The following is a 12,063-nucleotide window of genomic DNA, read 5'->3' as shown; positions in this document are numbered from 1 at the left end:
GGTGCCTCCTACTTCTTTACATGATCTGCATTCCAGTTATGATTTTGACCTAATAGCTATATTATTAGTAATTTAGAATCATTAGCATCAAAGGAAACTCATGAAAAGTTCATTAAAAACATCAGAACCATCAGAACTTATTTTTGTGATCCAGAGGTGTGGAGGTGTTTCAAACTAATCTTACTTTTCCACCTTGACTGAAGCAAAATTGAAATGAGAACAGATCTGACCTGCTTTTATGTAACCTCTTTTTAATGTGGTTTTACTTTCTAACATTTGGTTTAACATTAAATAAATGGTAAATGGCCTGCATTTGTATAGCGCTTTTCTAGTCCTTAAGGACCCCAAAGCACTTTACACTACATTCAGTCATTCACCTATTCACACACCGGCGATAGCAAGCTACATTGTAGCCACAGCTGCCCTGGGGCACATTGACAGAGGCGAGGCTGCCGGACACAGGCGCCACCAGGCCCTCTGACCACCACCAGTAGGCAAACATGGGCTTAGTATCTTGCCCAAGGATATTGGGCATGCAGCCAGGAGGCAGCCTGGGATCGAACCACCGACCTTCTGATTAGTGGCTGACCTGCTCTGCCACCTGAGCTACAGCCACCCCCATTAAAAAAATAAACACCTAATTAAACACAAAGTTTAATTCCCTGATGTTGTGAAACTCATGATTATTGTTGATCTTGCCTTAATGATCATTCTTATTATTATTATTATTGAGAATGTGCATTTTACATTATTGGCATTCTCGTTTCATTAGATGGTTGTACTCTAAAGCACAGTTAGGGATGTTCCAATATCATATGTTTTTTGCTCTAGTCTGTAGATTTTTTTTGCCTTCCAGTTTTTGTGTAGTTTTTTCCTGTGTTTGTGGGTGTTTTTCTTCTTCAACAAGTGAAGACAGATGAGAATACATGTGCTGTCCCTTGCCAGTTCAGGAAGCACTGGTACATTTGGTAGGTTTACTGCCTACAATACCTACTGTACTGAAAAATCAGTACAAGTGAATTGTGCTCCCAGGTCTGAATTACACTACTGAAGTGAAACAAAGATTAGAAAATTGTAAGATCACCAGCAATATTCAGTCTGATGTTGATTTATCCACAAACTAAGGCATTTCTTCATCGTTTTCATCAGACTGTGGTTCTGCTATAATGTTATAACGTGCAAACTGATTAAGTGTACAAGTTTCAGCATTCTAATGTACAGCTGTCAAGACAAAACAAACCACACAAAAGTCTGGCTACGCTAAAGTTGTTTTGTAGTACAGACACCTGATATTTTCATCATTGCTCGTCATTGTTATATTGTTGTTATTGTCATTGCTGTGTCTCCTCCTGTTATCATCACTTTGCTATTGTTGTTTGTTTAAAGAATTTGTAACTAATCGCATGACTTATTCTGAATACAAACAGAAAAAATCAAAAACTAGCAAAATATGTTCATTTAAAACGAGAATGAGGTGACTGTAACACCCCAATAACGCATCCTTGTTTTTTGTAAACAATATTGAACAACATTATTTAATTATTTATTTAATGTTTGACATTATGAACATTTAATGCTGAGATGATTGTAGAATTTCACTTTTTTTTTCTTGTTATCAAAAAAATTTATGCATTTTTTTTTATTCTTTCATGAGAAAAATAAATGCAGCATTTAAATCTAGTTTGAGGTAAAATGCAGTAATTGAAGCACACTTGCACTCTGTGTAAATAAAAGCATTAATCTTCACAAATTGCGTTATTAGTATCATCAACCTGAGTGAGAGCAGGACCAAAGTGTCTCCCTGAGGCACACCAAAACTCTGCCGACATTACCCACATGAGAAGCTTAAACATACTGAAGCATACTTACATTGATCATAATATCAAACAACACTATAATGGAAAAACTGCATCCTTCAATAATGCATTTCCTTTTTTAATTAATGCAAGAACATGTAATATATGATTTCCATCACAGCATCATGGAGTTGACTTCCTTCCCATTTAAGTTACTATTCATAATGACAAACTATTATAATGAACCCATAATGGAAATTGAAGCAAAATAAAACACCCTGAGGGTAATATATATTTCATCGTTTTACTGCCGAATAAGCTGTCTGTTTTCTCGTTGTTGATTTTGAACATTTTATTCAGGATGTGTGGCAGAGGCCTGCATAGCTTGCAAAGCAGGTAACACAAGCACCACGCAGGCAAAAGAAACAAATAGAATTATTTATATGTGTAAAATATTTATTTGGGATCTGTCTGTGCCCCCAATGCTAAAATATAACATAGGTTATTCAGCAGAAAACCCAGAGTGGGTTGGAACATTAAAAGATTAATCCCTCCTCATTTCACTGCTAGAAAAACAACCTATTTGAGGGTTTTGACATCTTAAAAATCAAAAGTGTTTAAAATAAATTTGTATTTAAGTTAACAGCAGCAGTAGCTGTTGTGCTTACCATACTCAAATTAACCTAGAAAATTTATAATGTAAAGCATGGGAATTCTCCTTGAACATTTATAGTTTGAATACATCAAATTCAGCGCACAACTATTCTAGAACTGCTCTGAGCGACTTGGTAACAATATTAATGAACTACATTGTGTGAAACAAGTCAGGATCGACCTTGCTAGTAAAATACCTCTGAATTGCAGGGATTCAGACTATTTGAGTTTCAGGTTCTAAGAGATTTAACATGGCTTTTGGGGGGGAGCAAATCCCAAGAGAAACACAATAGGCCTGTGTGAGACAACTGAGGCTTTAAGTTTTTATTTTTGTTTTTATTTTTGGGGGGAAGGGGTCGAACGTGACTCTGAGTACTTGCAATTCATTTTAAAATTGCTTTTTAAAAAATTAGCTATGGTTCTTTATGGTTATCAGCAGGGGCAGTGGACCATTCACTGCGCTGACCTCTGTGTCAAAGCAGTGGCTCAAACACCAGAATTTTATGGCAACTTTACACAATGAATGTCTTTTAGGGTGTGCATTTTAAAAGAAAAAGCTTTAAAAAAAAGCTACTGCTTTTACATCTTTGATGAAATGTAATATAAAAAGTAAACATGTAACATGAACAAATTGAAGCAGATACAAATAACAGTTGTGAATCTACCATCTAACTTTAGCTCATCTCAGCTCTTATTTGATCATAGATGGGTTTTTTTAAATCACTCCAACACCCACATAAAGCCACGCTAAAGACACTACCGCAGCAGAATGAATTTAAACTTAAAACTTAATATTAGAATATTATAATAACAATCCATTGTATATCCCTTCCATTAAATGATAAAGACTTCAGTCTAGTCACTGCAATTTAGAGGTGAATGCACATTGTCTCTGGCAAAGTGCCACAGTGTGTGGAGTACAATCTACCTGCCTGCCTCAGTTACACAAAAGAATTATCTATACACACAGAATAAAAGGTAGTTTTGTATGTGTATTCTTTTGTGTACCGTTTTAGATGCCACCCCTGGAGGCCATCATCAAATCCCCCTGTCTCAGAGAAACCAGGGCCATCACAGGTGACCCCTTGCACCCCACCAACCACCAGTTTGTTGACCTCTGGTCAGAGCCTCAGGTCAATAAGGTCCCACACCTTCAGACTCACAAACAGCTTCTTCCCCTGGGCCATTTGGACTGTTAACAAGCACCCGCAATTTTGTTGTACATGTAGAATGACAGTAAAAAGGATGTTCTTTATATTCTATTCTAGTTTTTGCAAATTTCCTAAAGAATAAATGAGACTCATCTTGTTGTGCTGTTCTTACACAAGTATCTCAACAGTGTAGTGGTTTACATATCCGCATATCAAACGAAGGATCCCCAGTTCATTTCTGGGAGAAAACACTAATCCCATTGGAGTTGCATCAGGAGCAGCAGGTGTAAAAATCTGCTACACTCCAAACAGACCAGCCTGGAGTCCAATGCCTGGTGAACTTGTCAATATGAACCCATTATTAGAATAAATATATTCAAATATATTTGAATATATATATATATATAGTAATGGAAACATTAAACATGTTAGATGGAGCAGTATCCATCTAACATTCCATTTTGCAGTTTTTTTAATACCTCTTGTTTTTCACAGATTTTCTGTTGTTGGCATTGCCAAAAAAAAAAAAAAAACAACCCCTAATTGGGTATGTCCTGGGGGCCTCTTAATATAACTCATTTATTTGCACTGAAGTGACACTTGAGATTGCTGAACCAGTAGGGATTGGTTAGGTGGGAGCTTATTGAACAAATACCAAACCAGTCAACCCTGATACTGCAGCTGGAGTACAGTTAATGTGTGACTTGAATATGTGACTACTGCCATTAAAAACACTGTAACTAATAATGTGTATTGTAAATAAAAATGACATATCTTGCAAGTTTAAAAAGTGAAACCAGTATAGAAATGCAATGAACCTTTATTCTTTATAGGGGAACAGGACACGAGTACTGCGTTCAAGTTGTGTTATGTACTGTAGAAATCTATAGGAGGCCCTGAACTCCCTTGTTGGTTTTATCACAGTCTTCATTATATTCAAACTGATTCAAACTGGGAATTTTAAAATAGATATGCTTTAAGGTGGGCCTTTTAATTGGCAAGCATCTGGCATATAATCAACTAAGATGCTAAGAGGAAAAAAAATGATCAATTTGATGCTTCATCAATTGGATTTCACCTACTCATGAGTGTCACAGTTGCTACATCCATTTCAAACACAGTCAGCTTACAATTAGATGGACCAGAGGCACCAGCCTTTATAGTGTATGACCATGCTTCTGTAAAGCACTGGATATTACACAACATATAGTACAGTTACGGGATGTCTCTAAACCCAGCAATGAACCAAATATACAGCGAAAGGCAAAGAGCCGCAAGTTATGCGGCAGCCTCTCATACAAAGATGTCATAAAAATTCATGGTATGAGAAAAATTCATGGTGCATTTCAAAAAACTCTTCCTATAAAACGTTATGTAGTGATGGCAGAAACCCCCCCTCCCCCCAAAATACACGAAACGGATGACTGTGGCTATATCTTGAGGATGACTCTGAATGCAGTGGATTTAAGCAACAGCTTAAACAGAGCAGGAGCTTAGCAGTTTAGATGCCATTATGATGTAAAGAATAATAAAGCCAGCTGCCACGTAAAACTATTTGTTTCCTTAATGCAAAAAAAAAAAAAAGTAACCACAACTATAAACCAGCTCAAGCTTTCCATAAAAGCCAATCCCAGGATAAATAATTCTTGGTCACAGCTATACAATTAAAACTTCAGCCAGAAAGGGAAAGTACAGCACTATCATCGTGACTATACTTCACAACACACAAATAAACAATGCACTTCATAATAACAAAAAGCAATCAAAAGGTTCAGCCAAAACAATAGAACAATTTAGAGTGCAGAGCCACTACCTAGAGACATATACATCCTCAGCGGAAAAGTGGAAATCAGCGGCAAAAATAACACTCAAAACACCACAGAGGCAGCAACAGAGCTAAGACAGGAACTCACAGCAAGTATTCATCCTGTTGAAGTTAAGGTAAAGACTATCCTTACCTCAGACAGCAGTCAAACTTCTGAAAGAAGTGACTTCTTCCCAAGTTGCAAACATCTTCTGAAAAGAAGACTCACAAAGGAGAATGGCTTTGAGTGCATTATTTTCTTCACAAAGTTTTGCAGTTTGCTTGTTTATGACATGCTGAACAATACCTTGTAAAACTTAAAGCATATTACTTATGGCATTTCAGTTAAGAGCTTCAATTAACCATTGTTGCATCAGACATATGCATGGTTGTGAAGAACGGGAGTGCCACTGAAAGAGAGAAAACGAAGTTGAAAGCTATATTTTTTACATGAAATGTAGCCTGTGGAAACGTGATTCTTCTGCATATTTTGAATAATACGTCTTCACATTTTAATTCTTTCCTGAAGACCTTTTGGTTTATTTTCGAAAATGAACCAAAAACTTTTCACCATCTTTTCACTTTTAAAAAGAATTGTACTATCAAATTCACGAAGCCACTAGAGGTTTCCTGCTGATTACACTAAAACTCTGGGTTTACAAATACACGTTGTTTCTTTCACCTTTGGCTTCTTCCTGCTTTTTATTTTTAAATCGAGATGAATTTTTAACACATTTTAAAATTGAGAAATTTTACTTGCAATGCATAAAGTTGCCTGAAATAAAAATAATTCTTATATAAAGCTTTCAAACAATATAAACAAAAGAATGAGGTGAATGCATAACATCACACAAAAATGGCTGAGGTGTAGTATAAAAACAACTTTTTTAGTTTCTTTTTATATGACGGGTAAACTCTTTTTGTATCATATGTAGTACATTATTAACTAATCCTTCTAGCGTCTGTCCTAGATTGTCAATTTTTGAAGATGACCTTTTTCTGCATTAACTGTACCCATTATTTTGCTGTTGCCTCACAGTTCTTCTCGCCTTCTGGTCACTAAAGTCATTAAAAGGAAATGCTTTGCTTGCTTTGTAACCTGTAACAGCTATAGTCAGTTTTGGTTCATTTGCATCAAACATGATGGGATGCTGCAGACTGTAAAATGCCTGTGCTGATGATGCTAATGAAAAAAGGCAATAACAAAGCCATGCAGGACTTTAAATGATATAAATTGGTTAGCTAAATATGGGGAAAAAAGCTGTCTCATAAAATGTTGTTAGTTTTTTCTTGTGCTAAAAGTGCAGAATAACAAATAGTGGCATTTATATTTTCATATATCGTTAGCTTCATAGCATAAGTGCCTAAGTCATTTTTTGGTCAAATTGAGATTTTTGCCTAACTTTACTCCCCTACCACTGCTGCATCATCCTGTCCGTCTGCCTATGTCATTGGCCAAAAATGACTTAGGCAATTATGCTATCAAGCTAACGATATCATTATGTATATGTCCATATTCAATATTGTGCATTCTTTTGAGGGGGAGGGGTGGAGTTTAGACAAAACTAGAAAACCTCAAGGGTGTTCAGTGTGAATGAATGCTGCTGTTGTAACCTGGACGTGTGTCCCTCTATCTATAAAGAGATGATCTATACTGCTCGCCCAAGTGCAATGTCTACAATATCCGAATCTAGGTTTGGGAAGGAGATTGGCGGTAGCAACTCTGTAAGAGCAATGAGACTTCCAACCCACATAACACGCACGACCACAGGTTTATGAAACAAAGTTTGCTTTATATATTTCCTTTTGGATCAGTTCCCTTTGCTCATCCTCAATGTAGGGATACCTTCAAATGCAGTAACCATCTCAAGTGCATCACAAAATAATTGAAACAATCAAAATAGATGTAAGACAAGAAACACAATATTTCAACACCCCAAAGAAAAGGAAAAAGAAAAGAAAATAGCATGTGAGTGTCCAGTTCCTTATGGTGTCAGTTTATTCAGTTACCCACTGTCCTGGGTTAAGAACTGAAAACGACCTGAATCTCAGGCGGAGAAAAAGTAGCAAAAGAAAATGATAAGGTATCTCTCAGGTGGGCTTCCTTTTGTTTTTTTTTCCTACCGCCCTCCTGGTACGGCAGGCATCAACGTGTCGGCGCCCTGACACAGAGAAGGCCTCCACAGCAGCAACAGTGTCTTAGACCCACGATACCAGCTCCTCACTTGGCACCCATGGAACTGTACCTCAACAAAAAAACCAGTCTGCACACAAATATGCAGAATGTTAGATGTCCACATTCCTTAAATGTCCTTGTTCCTAATGTCCTTGGTTCTTTTGAAATATTAAAATAAATTTGCATCTTGTGACACATTAAAAGTAAATACACCGGTATTACTGTGCATCACCCGCAGTTACAGTAACAGCACAGCTATTGCACGTGAACTGCGCATAACCACTTAGCTGGCCGCGGCTGAACTAGCAGGCCCAAGAAAGTAAAACACTAGACACTCATAATAACCAAAACTGTCACAACATTGCAATACTATGAAAACACATCTTAAACATCATTAAACACATTTACTACTATTCTGACTGGTTAGTTATTTTTTCCAGTGCATTGAACTGCAATAGCGGTGCTAAGTGAGCTAGGCTAACTCACCAGAATAGTTCAAAAAGTTCAAAGAAATACTCCGGCTCCTTTCAGGTAGGTACCCGTCTGTGGTTCACCGCTAACGACAGCTCTCTCACAAATGTTAATTAAACCTCTTTCCTCTCTTTCAACTGGAAAAAACCGTGCTCCGCGGCAGCATGGAGTTTTTCCTTGCCGTCCTTTTTCCTCTACACCACACCTTCACGCGCACGGAGCTGCAGATGGTGCCTTCAGGGCAAGCCCGGAAATTAAACTATCAGACAAGGACTACGATGCATTCAAAGAACCCTGTACTTCTGATTGCTGTAAATCTTACCAGGGTTACACTGTCATTTATAGGAGAGACGTGCCCCACCACCCCCTCCTGGCAGCACTTTACCTTGAGATGTTTGCCCCCCCCAACCACCACCACTCCTGTACTCCAGCTGTGTGCTCCCTGAGTTTCTCTGCGTGCTGTCTCCTTGGGCTCTATACCATCATTAATAGGCAGAGGAAGCCCTAGCCTCTCCCAAAACCCTCCTCTCTTCCTGTCTGTGGCTGCACATGAGCCTTCTATGCCAGCCTTGGCATTCTTGAAATGTCAGAAAAATTGTCCCAAGGCTTTCTGGCCCATTAAATTAAGTCACACATGCAAAACTGAACCTCTAATGAAGTACATTAACCTGGAGCACTGAGCAGCCATTTGCGCTATTGTGTTGTTTGCTTAGAAGTCACCACAGGAAAAATAAGAGAGCATCCAAATGACAAGAGTATTATTGAGGAAATGTGTCTGCAATAACTGGGGAGATGGAATATTCTGATACACTGCTGTATCTTCTTTAAGAAAAGAAAAGATGAAACAGTGTGTCCAACATCGCTGATAGCACTGAGAAAGAAGGAGGAAGGAGAATAAAAACAGAACTCTCAGCGGATCACATTTGTCTGGCTGATATAGCCAATGCGCCCACAGACTGCTGCGTCAAAATGAGCAATTTGTGTGTCCGGCTTTTTGAAAAGGCCTTTAAAAATGCATTGGTCCGGTCAAACATTTGAGATGATTCAGTGTCCCTGACTTTTTGTGCAGGTCACATTGGCATTTAGGTTTGGGCAAACACTGGGATCTGTCAGCTCAGAATTCAGCTTTCCAAAATAAAAAGAAAACAAATATCCCATCTTATTGTGTTGGAAATTTTAAAAGAAAAAGTGTGATGGACAATACTGACATAATACATCTCCAAGGGTCATGCTGTTGATCAGTACCAGTGAATTACAATTACTTTGCCAAGTACTGAAATTTTGGGCTTTCAGGATTTCCCCTCCATCTTTTTCCATTTACAACTGCTCGAAGATGAGTCTATGTGCTAAAAGCAGATTCAGAGCTGGAGCACATCTTGTTCTCCTGCCAGAAAGTGAATTACAAAGAACCTCTTAAGTTAATGGAGGATCTCTGCTCTATTTATCTAGCTTACTCATCTCTTGTTAAAATGTGTATTTAATTGCAGGCTAGCATCAGCTGTGTCAGAGACTTGTTGATGTGTTTCAGCTCTTTTGTTGCCAATGGAGACTGCCACGAATGAAGACATCAGGGGTCTAAGTGGGCTCCTTATCAGATACCCAGTAACCATGACTCTAGAGTTATTTGTTCTGCCAAATTATACATCTCATCATTTTAGAAGGAAAGTGAAGTCTGTCCTTTCACATGCAGTAATGTGAAAAATATACATGCTGTTATTTCTGTTTTGAAAACCAGGATAGACGGAGACTGAGAGCAGGTAGAATAACTAGTTTCTAAGGTTGTTCAGTTTCGAAGGCATATTTCAAGTATTTTTATTATGTACTATTGAAATGCTAAAAGCTTGTCATCTTGTTATTGTAAATTTTTTGGCTTTTTGTGCTTTGATGACAAAATATTAACTAATATAAAATCCATTTTCATATTTTTTAGCCATGCTAGGAAGGAAAAGCAATGCATTTTGTTCTCTTGCCTGGCAAGTCAACTCAATAATTTGGCCAAGATTAAAATAAGTAAAGTCTCAATCTGTGGATGGATTGTCATGAAAGTTTATACAGACATTCCTGGTCCAAATGACTTTCATGATTTTGTGACTTGGGCTCTACCATTATCTCCTCCACAAGGTTGACATTTCTAGGTTTGAGTAAAAGGACTCAACAACTGCTGACAGATGAGTTGCCATGAAACCTGGCAACCCAAATTTCCCCTGAGAATAAAGTGTAATAACTTTGGTAATCCTCTGATTTTGATCTTCTGCCACCATTGGACATGTGAATTTGTCCAGTACTTTGGTTTATGACAAAACACATGAAAAAATCCAAATACAGAACGTATACTGTAACATGAAGTTAAGATAGTGATACTACAAGCATGCATATTATAACCATGCGGTATTTCAGCAGTGCCACTGTGTGCACATTAACATTTAACTTAATATAGATGAACTGCATTAACACAGAAGACAGGCTACTTAAAGACTATTTCTCATAATCTTCTATCACTGTCACCACAACTACCAATATGTATTACAAAGTAATATGGTAATTTGATGTATTACTTTACCTTAATTAGGAACAATATTATAGCTGCGAGTTAGTTATAGTTACTGCTGCTTTTCTTGCTGTCACAGGAACCTTGACTGCCTCAGACATGATGCTGAGCCTTTTCATGCCATTGCATCTCTCTCTTATGTGCCCTGTGTCTGATTTTCATCATCTTTGTGTGTGTGTGTGAATGTGTGCGTGAATGGGTGGATGACTGGATATGTAAAGCGCTTTGGCGTCCTTAGGGACTAGTAAAGCGCTATATAAATACAGGCCATTTTTACCATCTTTTTAGGGGTTACTTAAGAGCATAAAAGTCATAGATGAAGCTGCATGATACATATCTACATGATAGCTTTTTATGCTAAATACATTATACAATAAACAAATACACTATATTGCCAAAAGTATTCAGTTGTTTGCCTTCAAACTCGGCCCACTCTTTTCAGCTACAACTTCAACTACTCTGGGAAGGCTTTCCGAGGATGAGGAGTGTGTTTATGGGAACTTTTGACCATTCTTACAAATTCTTACAAAAGGCCTAGCTCTCAATCTCCGTTTTAATTCATCCCAAAGGTGTTCTATTGGGTTGGGGTCAGGACTCTATGCAGGCCATTCAAGTTCTTCCACACCAAACTTGCTCATCCCTGGCTTCAAGGACCTTGCTTTGTGCACTAGTGCATGGTCATGTTGGAAAAGGAAGGTGCCATCCTCAAACTGTTTCCACAAAGTTGAGAGCATGAAATTGTCCTAGGTTCCTTTGACTGGAACACCATAATTCTCCCTCCACCAAACTTTACACTTGGCACAATGCAGTCAGACAAGTACTGTTCCCTTGGGAACCGCCAATCCCAGATTCATCCATACTAGGTAAAGAGTCCAATGGTGCTTTATACCACTGTATTGAATTGAACTGGAGCTGCTCGGCCATAGAAACCCATTCTATGTAGCTCTATATGCACTGTTCTTGAGCTAATGATTGTAGAAGTAGTCTGCATGCCCAGGTGTTTGTTTTCATACACCTGTGGCAAGGAAGTGATTGGAGTAGTTAAATTCAGTGATCTGGATCGGTTAGTGAATACTTTTGGCAATGTATGTATGGACATATTTAATGTTCAAGAGTATGCTGTTAACTGGCAATTATATGAAAATACTCCTTGCCTGGTAATGTGGAGTAACACAAAAGTAATGTGAAGAGTAGTGCAGCAAGCTATTTTCTACCAGGAATAAAGTAATGCATGCTGTTCAAAAAACAAAGAAAAAGTTTTATATGATACAATACCTTCACTAATGGCCTACTACATGCTGTATGACATGTAAACACCAGATTGAAAGAATGACCCGGTATTTTTAAAATGAATCTATTTCAATAACAAAGATTTTCTGGAAACTGTCTGTATTTAAACTGTCTGTGTGGAGACGACAGGTGAAAACTGCAGTGTCAAAACTATTGGCTGTAGTCTGACAATG

The 12,063-nt window shown here is 37.9% G+C and overlaps 1 long non-coding RNA gene across 2 annotated transcripts in view; it reads right to left on the bottom strand.

Annotated features, from left to right (window-relative positions):
* Positions 1 to 8,378, bottom strand: part of LOC146654523 (uncharacterized) — a 68,472-nt gene extending 60,094 nt beyond the window's left edge. The window contains exons 1-4 of one of the 2 annotated variants that reach the window (XR_014914764.1): positions 8,068 to 8,378; positions 7,530 to 7,669; positions 5,713 to 5,815; positions 5,560 to 5,617 (exon numbers count right to left, since the gene is read on the bottom strand). This is a non-coding gene — a long non-coding RNA (uncharacterized LOC146654523). Of the gene's footprint in view, positions 1 to 5,559; positions 5,618 to 5,712; positions 5,816 to 7,373; positions 7,670 to 8,067 lie in introns of those variants that run through there. The other variant, XR_014914763.1, reaches the window with a different exon arrangement.
* Between the last annotated feature and the right edge of the window lie 3,685 nt (positions 8,379 to 12,063).

The sequence above is a fragment of the Rhamphochromis longiceps genome, linkage group LG14, assembly GCF_057381845.1.
Source record: "Rhamphochromis longiceps isolate RC_006_pf linkage group LG14, R_longiceps_female_GT1.1, whole genome shotgun sequence".
NCBI classification, from domain to species: Eukaryota; Metazoa; Chordata; class Actinopteri; order Cichliformes; family Cichlidae; genus Rhamphochromis; species Rhamphochromis longiceps.
This window is presented reverse-complemented; position numbering and strand designations above follow the sequence as displayed.